We start from the raw sequence: 12,805 nt of genomic DNA on the forward strand, positions 1-12,805 counted from the left end.
AAGTTTTTCCTGCCCCTGAAATTTAGCCTAGGGAGTTCAGTGGTTAGTGTATGACTCCACTAGGGGAACAAAAGGTACCTTTCCAATTAAAGTTAATAATGGGATAACTTCAGACACACAAAGGGACAAAAAGACATGTATGAGTCATGGTGAGTTCAAAGGGAAAGCATTAAGGTGGAATCATGGAGCATGATGGGAAGGGCTATTCAAGGTACCACGTCAAAAAGGCTGATTAATAGCAGTCCCCAGTCAGCCTCATCACCAGGGAGTCTTACTGATAAAATTATTTCCCCTCCAGAGAGAATCTCCCTGAACTGAATAAATGTTTCACTTCTGAATAAGATTTATGAAAAGGCAAGGGGATAGCTGTGGCAAGAAGAAAGACCACATTCACAGAACAATCTGAAATGTGTCACTTAATATTGTTTATCGGTCCTTGCATCTTCAACGGAATAAAATTTTATACTTGTTTTAAGTCATTAGTGTGCCAACATTTCAAGTGTCTCTTTACAGGTTCATAATTAGTAGTGCTATAATATGAAGAGTGACTACTCTAAATTACTTAAAATATTATTTGATTCTCTCAATTTTTGAGTTAATATTTTCAATAAACATGTTGGTAAATCCTGGTAGGTAGGAAGCTTTAAACAGCTTGATTTTTTTTTTTGATAATCATTTGATAGTCCTTTGACTTTCTTATTGTAAATGTTTCTTCTCCCTTGGATTGACTAATTTTAATACTTTTATGTTGTCTTACTTCTTTTAAGTAATCTTTTATTTATTTTCTTTCTAAACAAGCAAACAGTGTACAGTATATATATAGGAAATGATGCAAACCACAGGGAAAAAATGTACATTCAGGAAGAAGGGTATTTGTGTGTGCCATAAGAACACATTATTTAAAAAGGCAATATGCTGTTCCTGAATACTATAAATATGTCATCACTCTAATGAAATGATAATGAGGCACTTGTGACTGCATATTTGTTACCATGGAAACAAACCATGACATCATAAGCACAAATGATTGACATAATTCCTGGCAGCAGCTGGACGACGAAGGAATTAATCTCACAGAGATCTAATTATTTCTGATGGCAACAGCTGAAATAATATTTGACAAAATTAAATGCAGTAAAATGATTTAGAAGAAAATATAACCATAGTCAATGGCTACAGCTAAAATAAAGGACCTACTCAAGTCTTTACCAAGGATGAAATTCCTCCACAGAGAAGTGTCATCTTACACAAACAGAGTTTTTGCCAAAATATCTACTTAAAAAGCTGCGAATAATCTTGTGGGGCATTTTGGGGTTTTTCTCTTTGAGAAAGAGCTGGAAGATTTGGGAAGGAGCTGGGAAGCCTGTTGTAAGTAAGTGGGAAGAAAGCAGATGATCTCAGCTGTCAAAGCAAAGAGAGTTGCAGGAGTCCAGGAGTGGCTAGTGCAGCCCATCCTGCTCAGAACAGTGGGTCATAGAAACATCTAGAACCTGGCTAAGTGGGGTCTATGCTGCAGAAGGGAAGTTAAGGTAGCAAAGGAAGTGAACAAGAGGGTGGATAGGAAGTGCATGCAGATCTCAGCCAGGGCCTCCCCTCCTTTTGGTGTCTAAGGGTTCATTTTATACATTGATATCGGAATTTTCCAAATTGTTAGCCCCTTCTTCTTAGTGCAAGTTCTTTCTGCTCCCTCCTCAAAATCTTCACCTGCTGTTTCTCAGAATTTTAGAGAAACGGTCATGTGGGCTCAGACATAAATGTTCTCATGAGCTTCTAGAAACTCTAAATGGTTTGTGGGATTGCATCTGCCAATTATTGGAAGAAGCAGCAAGGTTGACCATGTCTCAATATGAGAGTAATGGCCTGCCTGTTGCCGCCAACTTACTCTCCACAGGCATGCAGCTGTCCCACTGTTTCCTTGCAACTTTTGGGTGCAATATTGTATGATACAGCCAAGTTGGGAGGAAGGAAGGAAAAAAGGCCCCACTTATGCTAAAAAACTCACAAAATCTCTCTCAAAAAAATGGACTGATACCCACCTTTCCAAGGTGCTCAAAATAGTCCAAAGTAGAGACAGATATTATGTCATCTCACATTATCCTTTCCCCCTCCTGCCTTTCTTGCATCCATGTACAGACCTCTCCCCATGGACTTTAGGGAAAAAAAATCCATTGTACACATCAAACCATGTGTAGAGACCTGGCGGGGAGGGTGGTGGGTTGACCCTGGACCCACAAACTCGACCTCTACATAAGCATAGCTGTCTCCTTGGCTATTTCAGTGTTTCATGCTTCATCATCAAAGCAACTGATGCTTTCCCTAGCTCCAAATCCTCATGTGAAATTTTCTGTTAGTTCTCTCTAATTCTATCCCCAGTCTGTGATCAAAGTTAGTTTCATTCTTCCCTGGAAAGCAGAGTATTTTTCTTTCTTTGTCTTTCATTAAAGCAGCTACCTGGACCATGAATACGTGGCTGCCCCTGACTACTGCCTACATGTATTTTGTTAAACAGTTCGTTTGTCATTCAGAAAATAAAACAACCCTCTTAACTGAACCTGATGCTCTCACAGATTTCTTCATCCTACCTCTGAGCTCCTGGCTTTCTAAAGATTGCTCAGTTAGATGAAAAAATCACTTACCTCAACCTTGATGTTAGGGATGTACTTGGGATTTTAGCCTGAGACCAATGTGTCTCTCCCCTGGGGGAGCCATGCATCCCACATTATTTCTCCTCATATCAGTGTGACTATAGTGTTACTTCAGCATGTCACTGTTGATTTACCCTCTGTCAGGTATTTCAAATGCATCTTATGTTTGGAAGTTTTTCCCCTATCCCCAAGTTCTTCCTAGACTAAGAATTCTTTCTTTTTTAACATGGATTTCATAGATTTGCTTAAACTCATAAAATCCTTTAAGAATTATGATCTCAGAAAAAAATGCACATATGCTCATATTCACATACTATCACATTTGTTTCTACAAATTTCTGAAGTCTTTCCTTGCTCCGTAGGTTAATGACCCCCGAACTGGGTCCTCTTTAGGATTTAGGGTTTAAATTAGCTGTCTCTACTGCTTGCCTATCAAAATCACTGCTCATTCAGGAGCAGCAGTGAGTGTTGGAATTGACCCTCCAATCACAGAGAACTAGTCGATCTGATCACATGGACCACAGCCGAATGTGGTCCACTGGAGAATGGAATGGCAAACCACTTCAGTATACTTGCCTTGAGAACCCCATGAACAGTATCAAAAGGCAAAATGATAGGATACTGAATGAGGAATTCCCCAGGTCGGTAGGTGCCCAGTATGCCACTAGAGATCAGTGGAGAAATAACTCTAGAAGGAATGAAGGGATGGAGCCAAAGAAAAACCAATACCCACTTGTGGATGTGACTGGTGATAGAAGCAAGGTCTGATGCTATAAAGAGCAATATTGCATAGGAACCTGGAATGTTAGGTCCATGAATCAAGGCAAATTGGAAGTGGTCAAACAGAAGATGGCAAGAGTGAACATAGACATTCTAGGAATCAGTGAACTAAAATGGACTGGAATGAGTGAATTTAACTCAGATGACCATTATGTCTACTACTGTGGGCAGGAATCCCTTAGAAGAAATGGAGTAGCCATCATGGTCAACAAAAGAGTCCAAAATGCAATACTTGGATGCAATCTCAGAAACAACAGAATGATCTCTGTTCATTTCCAAGGCAAACCATTCAATATTACAGTAATCCAGGCCTATGCCCCAACCAGTAATGCTGAAGAAGCCGAAGTTCCAAAGAATGCTCAAACTACCGCACAATTGCACTCATCTCACACGCTAGTAAAGTCATGCTCAAAATTCTCCAAGCCAGGCTTTAGCAATATGTGAACCGTGAACTCCCAGATGTTCAAGCAGGTTTTAGAAAAGGCAGAGGCACCAGAGATCAAATTGCCAACATCCGCTGGATCATGGAGAAAGCAAGAGAGTTCCAGAAAAACATCTATTTCTGCTTCATTGACTATGCCAAAGCCTTTGACTGTGTGGATCACAATAGACTGTGGAACATTCTGAAAGAGATGGGAATCCCAGACCACCTGACCTGCCTCTTGAGAAACCTGTATGCAGGTCAGGAAGCAACAGACAGAACTGTACATGGAACAACAGATTGGTTCCAAATAGGAAAAGGTGTACGTCAAGGTTGTATATTGTCACCCTGCTTATTTAACTTATATGCAGAATACATCATGAGGAACGCTGGGCTGGAAGAAGCACAAGCTGGAATCAAGATTGCAGGGAGAAATATCAATAACCTCAGATATGCAGATGACACCACCTTTATGGCAGAAAGTGAAGAGGAACTAAGAAGCCTCTTGATGAAAGTGAAAGAGGAGAGTGAAAAGGTTGGCTTGAAGCTCCACATTCAGAAAACAAAGATCATGGCATCTGGTCCCATCACTTCATGGGAAATAGATGGGGAAACAGTGGAAACAGTGTCAGACTTTACTTTTTTGGGCTCCAAAATCACTGCGGATGCTGATTGCAGCCATGAAATTAAAAGACGCTTACTCCTTGGAAGGAAAGTTATGACCAAACTAGATAGTATATTAAAAAGCAGAGACATTACTTTGCCAACAAAGGTCCGTTTAGTCAAGGCTATCGTTATTCCCGTGATCATGTATGGATGTGAGAGTTGGACTGTGAAGAAAGCTGATCGCAGAAGAATTGATGCTTTGAACTGTGGTGCTGGAGAAGACTCTTGAGAGTCCCTTGGACTGCAAGGAGATCCAACCAGTCCATTCTAAAGGAGATCAATCCTGGGTGTTCATTGGAAGGACTGATGCTAAAGCTGAGACTGCAATACTTTGGCCACCTCATGCGACGAGTTGACTCACTGGAAAAGAGTCTGATGCTGGGAGCGATTGGGGGTGGGAGGAGACGGGGACGACAGAGAATGAGATGGCTGGATGGCATCACCGACTCGATGGAGATGAGTTTGAATGAACTCTGGGAGTTGGTGATGGACCTGGAGGCCTGGCGTGCTGTGATTCATGGGGTCGCAAAGAGTCGGACACGACTGAGCGACTGAACTGAACGGAACTGAACTGATACATTCATTGCGTCAATAAAATACCCCTCAGCCTGAGACTTCGGGGTGGAAATTTCAGGAGTTTCTTAACTGTTTCCCTGCTTCCTGTGGCTGGTAGGCTGGGTTTCCTGGAAGCACAGTGTGTTGGGTGGGTTCTTTAAAAAGATACTTGGATATCTTTTTTAATTTGAGACTTGGAGCCAACTAGTCTTCTACAGACACAGTGAACGCTGGTATCTGATGATGTCCAGTGCTAGTATGTATTGATCAAACCTCATACCACGAGTCCCATTGGGCTTGGTATGTGAATTCCAACCCAAGTAGTCAAGTGCAGATTGAGTACAGAGTGGACTGAAGTAAAGTACTGTTGGATATTCCTCCTTCCTGAGTCATTTCTGGGAAGAAACTCTAAAAATTTATTTCATGTCTGTTTCCCAGATAGCAATTCAAAATGAATCTATTAACCCTAAGTAATGGTGTTTATTGATTAGCTTGGGAGAGGACCCTAAACTTGTTTAGGTTTAGATTTTCCTCAAAAGGGCATATGTTATAGGGAAAGTCTGTGGTTCCCACTCTGGACTCTGCTATAGATTAAGCTGATGGTCCAGCCATTGAATTCTCTTCCCCAGGGGCCTCAACAGAGGGCTGGCTTTCAGCCTGAGACTTTGGGGTGGAAATTTCAGGAGTTTCTTAACTGTTTTCCCTGCTTCCTGTGGCTGGTAGGCTGGGTTTCCTGGAAGCACAGTGTGTTGGATGGGTTCTTAAAACACTGTTGTCCCAACCCCTCATTTTACAGCTGAGAAAACAGAGACTTCATGGAGTTCAACGACTTGTCTAAAATTACTTCGTTCTGCCTGAATCACACAATCAGCGCTCAGAGTCTTTTCTATTCATCTTCTTTGTGTTGCTCATCCCACCCCCAATCCTCATCCCACCCCCAATCCTCACTCAACACACACAAACAAAACTCCATTTTCCTTTACTACATTTCTTTCTTAGCATGAGTAGAGTCTTCATCACAAAGAATTTACTCTGTATCTGCATAGCAAAGATATTCTCCGAGTAACTATTTTATCTTTGGAAATTTAAAAATAATTTTATTGAAGTATAGTTGATTATAAGGTTGTGTTTAATTTCTGTTGTATAGTAAAATGTCTCAGTTATATGTATATACACACACACACACACATACATATATATATATATACACACCATTTTTCATATTCTTTTCCATTATGTTTCATCATAGGATATCAGGTATAGTTTCCTGTCCTGTACAATAGGACCTTATTCTTTATACTATGTAATAGTATACTATGTATAATAGTTTGCATCTGTTAATCCCAATTCCCACTCCTCTCCTTCTCTACCTCTCCCTTTGGCAACCACAAGTCTGTTCTGTATGTCTATAAGTCTGTTTTTGTTTCAGAGTGGAATTTTTGTTGTTATTTTTCTATTTGTGCAAGGAATAAATGGAACGGTGACATGAAGGAGTCAAGTAAAGAGTACTTCAATAATAATCAAATAAAAAATTAAAAATCTACAGTTTCGACCATCATCATTACTTTAAAAATCCATATGCAGAGTCCTGTGAATAATTATATCATGTCTGCAAGGTTAACTAAGTGTTAGGTGACCAAAATCACCAAAGAAATGCTTTCACAGGCTGCCAAAGTCAGCAGGGCACCAGCGGGCATGTGTGGCTCTCGACTTTGGAAAATATGTTTCAGACAGTGATGAAAATGTAAACCACACAAACCACTTCATTTCTAAAAGAACAAATTTTGAAAAACCATGTTTTGGAAGAAAGCCTCAATTTTCCATTTCATAACAAAGTCTTCCAAAGAAATCTTCTAAAATTACAAGGAATACTGAGGGGAGCATGAGTAGAGAAGCCTTGAAAAAAGAAAATAAAAGCCTAGTTTAGTCATGAAAGACTTGATTGCCCAACAAACAGAACTGGTATTATAAAGGAGTCTTCTTCCCTCTTTCCTACCTCGCAACTTCTTTCCACAAAACTTCAATCCTCTGCCACAGTTTTTACAGTTTAAAGCTCCCAAAAATTTAATTTCTAGAGCCTAAGCTCCAGAATTATATATATACACACACACATACATTTTATTGCTCAACTACATTGTTAAAAAGTGGCACTTTTTTTTTTTGGCTGTGGGACATATAGGATCTTAGTTCCCTAGTCAGGGATTGAACCCTCACCCCTTGCATTGGAAGTGTAGCATCTTAACCACTGGGCAGCCATGCAAGCCCCCCAGAAATCTACTAAAATTGAGATTTTGGTGGAAGAGAAAACACTAGGTTGTATAGTCATATTAACACTTTTTAAATCCTCCTTGAGAGTAGGTTTTGCTAACAGATTATCATGAGAGCATTTGGACACTTCAAGAGTCAAAAGGAAATGTCATAGGACAGAGAGTTTGGGGATGTGGAAACATTTTGTCCATTGCATCATGTCCCATGGGGCTAATGCAACCAGCAGACGCCTGTCCTTCTTATGGTAAGGATGAGGTGGCAATAGGGCTACAGTCTGGACCCTCTGAACTCTGACTGAAGAGCCATGAGCAAATGACTTAGCTTCTCTGAGCTTCAGTTTCCTTCTATACAAAATGAACTTACACCTGCCTCCTAGTTGAAAGCATTGTTAGGAGTCCTGGATGTGATAATAGATACAAGTCTGCTTAATAAACTATCCAGTGCAATTCATTTATAAGGATATGCTTACAGGCCATCTCATCTTCACTTTATAATCAGAATTTATTTATTTATTTGGCTGTGTCAGGTCTTAGTTGTGGCCCGTCCGTCTTTGTTGCATAATTGGGGATCTTTCATTGTGGTGCATGGACTCTCTAGCTGTGACCAGCAGACTCAGTAGTTGCAGCACAGGTGCTTAGTTGCTCCACAGCATATGAGATCTTATTTCCCTGCATGCAAGCATGCTAAGTTGCTTCAGTCATGTCTAACTCTTTGTGACTCTATGGACTGTAACCTGCCAGGCTCCTCTGTCCATGGGATTCTCCAGGCAAGAATACTGGAGTCGGTTGCATGCCCTCCTCTAGGGCATCTTTCTGACCCAGGGATTGAACCTACATCTCTTATGACTTCTGCATTGGCAGGCAGGTTCTTTACCAGTAGAGTCACCTGGGAAGAGCCAAGGATCAAACCTGTGTCCCCTGCACTGCAAGGCGAATTCTTAACCACTGGACCTCCAAGGAAGTCCCAGAATTTATTATTTTGAAAGGTTAAAATAAACTGAACACACTATAAATGGTTTGGCTGTCTCCTATTCCAGCAATTATTTACAAATGCTTTTCTTTTTGTTATTTTAAATAGACATTGAATAAGTTAAAATAATTTAAAATCAATGCTTATCCAATTTTTATGTATAAAAGCAATGTAGGGGAACATCTGAAGGCTCACCCAGAAATGTGAAAATGTGGTAAGTGAAAAATGAGGTCATTACTTTAAAACTATTACAACTAAGGGGCTTCCCTTGTGCTCAGCTTGTAAAGAATCACCTGCAATGCAGGATACCTGGGTTTGAACCCCTTGTTGGGAAGATTCCCCGAAGAAGGGAAAGGCTGCCCACTCCAGTATTCTGGCCTGGAGAATTCCATGGACTGTATAGTCCATGGGGTCACAAAGAGTCAGACATGACTGAACAACTTTCACTCACTCACTGACTCATTATAACTAAATGTAGTTACAGTATTGTGTGTGTCTGCCCACATTAACGTGATGGCCATCAAATTTAAAAACAAGCTGTTCAGGCATACAACATATTCATTTCATGACATTTGTTCAACTTGGATGAACTTTTCTTCCTATAAAGGTGAAAAATACAGAAAAGACATGACCCTGAATACAAAGCATTTGCCTAGTTCCTTAGAGGACACACACTAAGCTGTCACCTGAACAGACTAGTAACATCCCCAAATCCTACAGTGTATTCTCCTCTGGATAGTATAGATGTGCTTAGCAGAGTCAAAGGCAAATTATGCCACATTCTATGTCCAGATCAATACTTACACAGGCGGAAGACAACTGATACAGAGAACTACAAGGACTTGAGTATGAATGACGACGGAGATGGAATCTGGTTGTTTAGCAACATATATGCTGAGAGCAATTCAGGTGACTGAAGGGCAGCTCTCCCACACGCTTCTCCCCCCAACCCCTGTCATACTGATTCAAAACAGTTCTGTTTTCCCGAGAGTGAACTTCAGTCTTGAACTAGAGTAATTTGCAAACTCAGAGTCTGTCTGAGCATTTTCAAATCCACCTCAAGAATTCCCAGGAAATTTTGTGTTGACTCATAAGTTTTCCCAAGGTTAAGAACTTATTCCCAAGGTCAAGAACATTTGTAGTCTGACATACTTGATCAATTTCCCAACTTCCTTGTGGTTGGTTAAACTCTGATAGTCAGTTCTTGGTTTTCCCTGGTTAGCATCCTAAGTCAATTGCAGGCAACATTCATTATAATTACACCCTTCCATTAAATCATTCTTTTTTGTTTCCTGTGACTTTTAATAAGTAAATTGTGTGTTGACATTTAAAATTTGAGTTGGGAAAAACTGCCTATTTGCAGCTGCCCCCTGCTTTGGTGTGGATTTCATTTATGAAATGTTTAAGGAAAGCCATAGATATCACCAGGGTGAGTGGCCTGAAAACTCATAGAAAGCAGCATGTCTAGCGGGAAGGAATTTTATAGAGTTTCTCTGGTCCAACTTCTCAGACTGGAAATGGAGCCCAGACAAGTGTTTGAATCCATAATTCAATGTTGTGTGGTAGATAAAAGATATGAATACAGTTTTCCTGTACTTGGTCATGTGATTCCATTAAACCACTCCTAGTCGGTGAAGAAATAGAGTGATTATAAAGGCTTTATCTATTGTTTTACATTGACTCTCAAATGCTATATTCTTTCTCTGGGACTGCTATTTAGCACTTCACCATATTTCTTCAGCAGTCGCAGTTCCTGTGCATACCGTGCTGACAGCTTGCTCCTGGAAGCATCTATATCTCCCAAGGGCTTTTGGGAAATGCCCTCAGAGTAGCCCTTAGGCTGTTAAGTTGTCCCTTCAGAGTGGGAGAACTCTGAGGTGAGCTCTACACCATCTTCTGGATGCCCTCAGTAAGACTGAGCCCCAAGTGCTTATAGTAGTGACGTGCTCATTCACATGCGTTCTACGGGCTTGCATTTCTGTTTAAAAAACTTTTATTTGCATATAGTTGATTTACAAGGTTGTGTTAGTTTCAGGTGTATAGCAAAGTGAATCAGTTATACATATATCCACCCTTGTTTAGATTCTTTTTCCATATAGGTTATAACAGAGTACTGAGTAAAGTTCCCTGTGCTATACAGGTAGGTCCTTATTAGATGTCTACTTTATATGTAGTAGTATGTATATGTCAATCCCGATCTCCCAGTTTACCCCTCCATCTCTTTTTATTGAAGTATAGTTGCTGGGAAATATTATACGTTGTTGTTGTTCAGTCACTCAGTCATGTCTGACTCTTTGCGACCCCATGGATTGCAACACACCAGGTTTCCTTTATTCTCTCCTGGAGTTTGCTCAGATTCATGTCCACTGAGTTGATGGTGCCATCCAATCATTTCATCCTCAGTCTCCCCCTTTTCCTCATGCCCTAAATCTTTCCCAGCATTTGGGTCTTTTCCAATGAGTCGGCTCTTCACATCAGATGGCCAAAATATTGGAGCTTCAGCTTCAGCATCAGCATTCATTCCTTCCAGTGAATATTCAGGGTTGATTTCCTTTAAGATTGACTGGTTTGATCTCCTTGTTGTCCAATATTGGCAATATTATGTTATAGGTATGCAATGTAGTGATTCACAATTTTTAAAGATTATGCTTAATTCACAGTTACTGCAAAATATTGACTATATTCACAATGTTGTGTAATATGTCTTTGTAGCACACTTTCTACCTAATAGTTTGTACCCCTTACTCTTTGGCCTGCAAATTGCTACTCCCCTTCCCTCTTCCCACTGGTAACCACAAGTTGGTTCTCTATACCTGTGAGTCTGCTTCTTTTTTGTGATATTCACTAGTTTGTCGTGTTTTTCGAATCCACATGTAAGTGACAGCACACAGTATTTGTCTTTCTCTGTCTAACTTATTTCACTTTAACATCATGCCCTCCAAGTCCATCTATGTTGCTGCAGATGGCAAAATTTATTTTTTATGACTGTGTAATATTCCATTGTATATGCCCACTCTTTGGAATTCCATCTCTTTGATATCTCCCTCCCACACTCCCTGAGTGCACAAAATAATGGCTGCAAAGTCCAAAGACACTCATTCATACTCTAATCTCTGAAATCTATGAATATGTTACCTTACGTAGCAAAGGGGACTTTGCAGATGGAATTAAGGTTTTGGAATTTGAGACAAAGAAATTATTTTGGGTTATTTACATGGATTTAGTCTAATGGCCTGGGTCTTTGAAAGTTGAGGAACTTTCTCAATTGTGGTGAGAGAGACATGATGATAGGTGAAGGGTGATAGAGATGCAAAATTTTTGGCTTTGAAGATTGTCTCCTTCAGGAGGAAGAAGGGAGTCATGAGCCAAGAAATATTGGTGGCCTCTAGAATCTGGAGAAGACAATGGTTACTGACATCTTGATTTTAGTCCAGTGAGACTCATGTCAGACTTACCTACATAACTATAAAATAATAAATTTGTGTTGTTTTAAGCCACTACATTTGGCAGTAATAGATAATTCATTTCTCTACTCATTCTAGAATTACCTCTGAAATAAACCTCTTACATTCAAAGCTTTTTTTCTAGGTTAGCTTCTTGGAGCTATCCGCTTTGCAAGGAACATTATGGAAGCTTCCATTGCTACCTATTCTTTGTATATATGTGTTCTGCAGTCAGAAATTAGACCTTTGAGTTTCATAGTGTGCCTCTTAGTATCATGTCTGCTGCTGCTCCTGCTAAGTCGCTTTAGTTGTGTCCTACTCTGTGTGACCCCATAGACGGCAGCCCATCAGGCTCCCCCATCCCTGGGATTCTCCAGGCAAGAACACTGGGGTGGGTTGCCATTTCCTTCTCCAAATATCATGTCTAGCACTATGCAAATACTCCACAAATATGTGTTGATTCAAATGAAAGAATAAAGTCATCCATTAAGTTCAGCAACATAGTATATAGTCATGTGCCAGGGTGGAAGTAGATTGAGAGAGATTCCACCTCAAATATCCTAGTAATGGCAATTGCCTTTCTCTTCAGGTCATTTCTCTATTAAGAGTTTTCTAGTCCTGAGTCATATTTCTCCAACCAAAGAGGCAACTTGTTCTTAATTACACAGTAAGAACTATTGTGATTACTTTATACCTCCATCATCAACATTGTGTTTGAATTCACACCTTTGTTTGAATCAATAAGCACTCAGTTATTTTTATTTTAGTAGAAATATGTGACTAAATAGTTTTGCTTTTATTTGAAACCACAATTCCTGTAAAATTTAGAAGTAATGTTGGTAGAGCTATCAGATTATAGTTACAGCACAGGTCACAGAGTTGCTCTGCTTCTCCCCTTCAAAGCTCAGAGAAGTTGGCACTTCCCAATCTCTAATGGTAGAATGGGGCTATGTGATTAGTTCTGGGTCAGTGTCACCCTCTGGACTGAAACGTTTAATTGCCAGTGTGATATCCTCCCCTCACTTTGTTTTCCATGATAATTAAGGAAGCTGTGTGTT

This window comes from Moschus berezovskii, chromosome 3 (assembly GCF_049115385.1).
Source record: "Moschus berezovskii isolate FMDL1 chromosome 3, NW_MosBer_1.0, whole genome shotgun sequence".
In the NCBI taxonomy this organism is placed as follows: Eukaryota; Metazoa; Chordata; class Mammalia; order Artiodactyla; family Moschidae; genus Moschus; species Moschus berezovskii.